Below are 6,000 nucleotides of genomic sequence, written 5' to 3' on the forward strand. Positions count from 1 at the left end.
GAATTGCCTATCATAACAGTACAGGAAACCAAAAGTACTAATGATTCTCAATAGAGGGAAAAAAGAAGTTCTGAGACCATTTTTTTTCCTTTGCGCTGTGATTTGTCTTTTTTTTCCCCTAGACATTTGGGTGGTTCAGGACACAGGTGTTACAATGGACATTAAAGGTCTGTCTTCATGTGTGGATCAGCTCACGGCAAGAGTTCAATATATTCAAAATTTTGTGGTTCAGAATTCTTTGTTAGAACCGAGAATTCCTATTCCAGATTTGTTTTTTGGAGATAGAACTAAATTTCTGAGTTTCAAGAATAATTGTAAACTGTTTCTGGCTTTGAAACCTCGCTCCTCTGGTGACCCAGCGCAACAGGTTAGGATCGTCATTTCTTTTTTGCGTGGCGACCCTCAGGACTGGCCATTTTCTCTTGCGTCAGGAGATCCTGCATTGAGTGATATCGATGCGTTTTTCCTGGCGCTTGGATTGCTGTACGATGAGCCTAATTCAGTAGATCAGGCAGAAAAAAATTTGCTGGCTCTTTGTCAGGCTCAGGATGAGATAGAGCTATATTGCCAGAAATTTAGAAAATGGTCCGTGCTCACTCAATGGAATGAATCTGCGCTTGCAGCCATTTTCAGAAAGGGTCTCTCTGAAGCCATTAAGAATGTCATGGTGGGATTTCCTATGCCCGCTGGTTTGAATGAGTCTATGTCTTTGGCCATTCAGATCGGTCGACGCTTGCGTGAGCGTAAATCTGTGTACCATTTGGCGGTATTACCTGAGATTAAACCTGAGCCTATGCAGTGCGATAGGACTATGACCAGAGTTGAACGGCAAGAACACAGACGTCTGAATGGGATGTGTTTCTACTGTGGTGATTCCACTCATGCTATCTCTGATTGTCCTAAGCGCACTAAGCGGTTCGCTAGGTCTGCCGCCATTGGTACTGTACAGTCAAAATTTCTTCTGTCCGTTACCTTGATATGCTCCTTGTCGTCGTATTCTGTCATGGCGTTTGTGGATTCAGGCGCTGCCCTGAATTTGATGGACTTGAATTATGCTAAACGTTGTGGGTTTTTATTGGAGCCCTTGCAGTGTCCTATTCCATTGAGAGGAATTGATGCTACACCTTTGGCCAAGAATAAGCCTCAATACTGGACCCAGCTGACCATGTGCATGGCTCCTGCACATCAGGAGGTTATTCGCTTTCTGGTGTTGCATAATCTGCATGATGTGGTCGTGTTGGGGTTGCCATGGCTACAAGCCCATAATCCAGTATTGGATTGGAATTCCATGTTGGTGTCCAGCTGGGGTTGTCAGGGGGTACATGGTGATGTTCCATTTCTGTCAATTTCGTCATCCACCCCTTCTGAGGTTCCAGAGTTCTTGTCTGATTACCGGGATGTATTTGATGAGCCCAAGTCCGATGCCCTGCCTCCGCATAGGGATTGTGATTGTGCTATCAATTTGATTCCTGGTAGTAAATTCCCAAAAGGTCGACTGTTTAATTTATCCGTGCCTGAGCACACCGCTATGCGCAGTTATGTGAAGGAATCCCTGGAGAAGGGGCATATTCGTCCGTCATCGTCGCCATTAGGAGCAGGGTTCTTTTTTGTAGCCAAGAAGGATGGTTCGCTGAGACCGTGTATAGATTACCGCCTTCTTAATAAGATCACTGTTAAATTTCAGTACCCCTTGCCATTGTTATCTGATTTGTTTGCTCGGATTAAGGGGGCTAGTTGGTTCACTAAGATAGATCTTCGTGGTGCGTATAATCTGGTGAGAATCAGGCAAGGCGATGAATGGAAAACTGCATTTAATACGCCCGAGGGTCATTTTGAGTATCTAGTGATGCAGTTCGGACTTGCCAATGCTCCATCAGTGTTTCAATCCTTTATGCATGACATCTTCCGTGAGTACCTGGATAAATTCCTGATTGTGTACTTGGATGACATTTTGATCTTCTCGGATGATTGGGAGTCTCATGTGAAGCAGGTCAGAACGGTTTTTCAGGTCCTGCGTGTTAATTCTTTGTTTGTGAAGGGATCAAAGTGTCTCTTTGGTGTGCAGAAGGTTTCATTTTTGGGGTTCATCTTTTCCCCTTCTACTATCGAGATGGATCCGGTTAAGGTCCAAGCCATCCATGATTGGACTCAGCTGACATCTCTGAAAAGTCTGCAAAAGTTCCTGGGCTTTGCTAATTTTTATCGTCGCTTCATCTGCAATTTTTCTAGTGTTGCCAAACCATTGACCGATTTGACCAAGAAGGGTGCTGATTTGGTCAATTGGTCTTCTGCTGCTGTGGAAGCTTTTCAAGAGTTGAAGCGTCGTTTTTCTTCTGCCCCTGTGTTGTGTCAACCAGATGTTTCTCTTCCGTTCCAGGTCGAGGTTGATGCTTCTGAGATTGGAGCAGGGGCTGTTTTGTCACAGAGAGGTTCTGGTTGCTCAGTGATGAAACCATGCGCTTTCTTTTCTAGGAAGTTTTCGCCTGCTGAGCGAAATTATGATGTGGGCAACCGAGAGTTGCTGGCCATGAAGTGGGCATTCGAGGAGTGGCGTCATTGGCTTGAAGGAGCTAAGCATCGCGTGGTGGTATTGACTGATCATAAGAACTTGACTTATCTCGAGTCTGCCAAGCGCTTGAATCCTAGACAAGCTCGTTGGTCGTTGTTTTTTGCCCGTTTTGACTTTGTGATTTCGTACCTTCCGGGCTCTAAAAATGTGAAGGCGGATGCTCTGTCTAGGAGTTTTGTGCCCGACTCTCCGGGTTTATCTGAGCCGGCGGGTATCCTCAAGGAAGGAGTAATTGTGTCTGCCACCTCCCCTGATTTGCGGCGGGTGCTGCAAAAATTTCAGGCTAATAAACCTGATCGTTGCCCAGCGGAGAAACTGTTTGTCCCTGATAAGTGGACGAATAGAGTTATCTCTGAACTTCATTGTTCGGTGTTGGCTGGTCATCCTGGAATCTTTGGTACCAGAGAGTTAGTGGCTAGATCCTTTTGGTGGCCCTCTCTGTCGCGGGATGTGCGTACTTTTGTGCAGTCCTGTGGGATTTGTGCTCGTGCTAAGCCCTGCTGTTCTCGTGCCAGTGGGTTGCTTTTGCCCTTGCTGGTCCCGAAGAGGCCTTGGACACATATCTCTATGGATTTTATTTCTGACCTTCCTGTTTCTCAAAAGATGTCAGTCATTTGGGTGGTCTGTGATCGCTTTTCTAAGATGGTCCATCTGGTACCCTTGTCTAAATTGCCTTCCTCCTCTGATTTGGTGCCATTGTTCTTCCAGCATGTGGTTCGTTTGCATGGCATTCCAGAGAATATTGTTTCTGACAGAGGTTCCCAGTTTGTTTCGAGGTTTTGGCGAGCCTTTTGTGGTAGGATGGGCATTGACTTGTCTTTTTCCTCGGCTTTCCATCCTCAGACTAATGGCCAGACCGAACGAACCAATCAGACCTTGGAAACATATCTGAGATGCTTTGTTTCTGCTGATCAGGATGACTGGGTGTCCTTTTTGCCTTTGGCCTTAATAATCGGGCCAGCTCGGCTACCTTGGTTTCGCCGTTTTTCTGCAATTCTGGGTTCCATCCTCGTTTCTCTTCAGGACAGGTTGAGTCTTCGGACTGTCCTGGTGTGGATACTGTGGTGGACAGGTTGCAGCAGATTTGGACTCATGTAGTGGACAATTTGACCTTGTCCCAGGAGAAGGCTCAACTTTTCGCTAATCGCAGACGCCGTGTGGGTCCCCGACTTCGTGTTGGGGATCTGGTTTGGTTATCTTCTCGTCATATTCCTATGAAGGTTTCCTCTCCTAAGTTTAAACCTCGTTTTATTGGTCCGAATAGGATTTCTGAGGTTCTTAATCCTGTGTCTTTTCGTCTGACCCTTCCAGATTCTTTTTCCATTAATAACGTATTCCATAGGTCATTGTTGCGGAGATACGTGGCACCTATGGTCCCATCTGTTGAGCCTCCTGCCCCGGTTTTGGTGGAGGGGGAATTGGAGTATATTGTGGAGAAGATTTTGGATTCTCGTGTTTCAAGACGGAAACTCCAGTATCTGGTTAAATGGAAGGGTTATGCTCAGGAAGATAATTCCTGGGTTTTTGCCTCTGATGTCCATGCTCCCGATCTTGTTCGTGCCTTTCATGTGGCTCATCCTGGTCGGCCTGGGGGCTCTGGTGAGGGTTCGGTGACCCCTCCTCAAGGGGGGGGTACTGTTGTGAATTCTGTTGTCGGGCTCCCTCCTGTGGTCATGAATGGTACTTCAGCTGGTTCTGTCCATGGACTTCCTCTGGTGGGTGTTTCTGAGTTTCACAGGTGACGAGGTTAATTCGTTAGCTGCTGCTCTATTTAACTCCACTTAGATCTTTGCTCCATGCCACCTGTCAATGTTCCAGTATTGGTCTAGTTCACTCCTGGATCGTTCTTGTGACCTGTCTTCCCATCAGAAGCTAAGTTCCAGCTTGTATTTCTTGGGTTTGCTATTTTTCTGTCCAGCTTGCTATTTAATTTGTTGTCTTGCTTGCTGGAAGCTCTGGGACGCAGAGGGAGCGCCTCCGCACCGTGAGTCGGTGCGGAGGGTCTTTTTGCGCCCTCTGCGTGGTCTTTTTGTAAGTTTTTGTGCTGACCGCAAAGTAACATTTCCTATCCTCGGTCTGTTCAGTAAGTCGGGCCCCACTTTGCTAAATCTATTTCATCTCTGTGTTTGTATTTTCATCTTTACTCACCGTCATTATATGTGGGGGGCTGCCTTTTCCTTTGGGGAATTTCTCTGAGGCAAGGTAGGCTTTATTTTTCTATCTTCAGGGCTAGCTAGTTTCTTAGGCTGTGCCGAGTTGCATAGGGAGCGTTAGGCGCAATCCACGGCTATTTCTAGTGTGTTTGATAGGTTTAGGGATTGCGGTCAGCAGAGTTCCCACGTCCCAGAGCTCGTCCTTATTATCAGTAACTATCAGGTCATTCCGTGTGCTCTTAACCACCAGGTCCATTATTATCCTGACCACCAGGTCATAACAGCTGCCACCACCATGTTTCACTGTTGGGATGTTATTGGGCAGGTAATGAGCAGTGCCTGGTTTTCTCCACACATACCGCTTAGAATTATCACCAAAAAGGTCTATCTTCGTCTTGTCAGACCAGAGAATATTATTCCTCATAGTCTGGGAGTCCTTCATGTGTTGTGTTGTGAATTCTGTGGCAGAGTTCACTCCTGTGGTCACAAGTGGTACTTCGGCTGATTCTCTCTGGGAGCTTCCGTTTATGGAGGAAAGTGGTACTGCAGCTTCTGAGTTTCCTCCCTCAGGTGATCTGGTGAGGTCGTTAGCTGCTTCTCTACTTAACTCCACCTGATGCTTTGATCCATGCTTCCTGTCAATGTTCCAGTGTTGGACTTGTGTTTCTCTGGATCATTCCTGTGGCCTGCTGCTCTGCATAGCTAAGTGCTTCTTTGCTATTTGTTGCTATTTTTTCTGTCAAGCTTGTCTATTTGTTTTGCTGGAAGCTCTGGGACGCAAAGGGTGTACCTCCGTGCCGTTAGTTCGGTACGAAGGGTCTTTTTGCCCCCTTTGCGTGGTTTTCTTTAGGGTTTTGTGTAGACCGCAAAGTTATCTTTCCTATCCTCGTTCTGTCTAGAATATCGGGCCTCACTTTGCTGAATCTATTTCATCCCTACGTTTGTCTTTTCATCTTACTCACAGTCATTATATGTGGGGGGCTGCCTTTTCCTTTGGGGTATTTCTCTGAGGCAAGGTAGGCTTATTTTTCTATCTTCAGGCTAGTTAGTTTCTCAGGCTGTGCCGAGTTGCATAGGGAGCGTTAGGCGCAATCCACAGCTGCCTCTAGTTGTGTTTGGAGAGGATCAGGAATTGCGGTCTACAGAGTTTCCACGTCTCAGAGCTCGTTCTATTATTTTGGGTTATTGTCAGATCACTGTATGTGCTCTGATCGCTATGTACATTGTGTTACTGAATTGCCTATCATAACAGTATTGTTTAGCAAACTCTACGCGGGC

The sequence above is a fragment of the Ranitomeya imitator genome, chromosome 4, assembly GCF_032444005.1.
Source record: "Ranitomeya imitator isolate aRanImi1 chromosome 4, aRanImi1.pri, whole genome shotgun sequence".
NCBI lineage: Eukaryota > Metazoa > Chordata > Amphibia > Anura > Dendrobatidae > Ranitomeya > Ranitomeya imitator.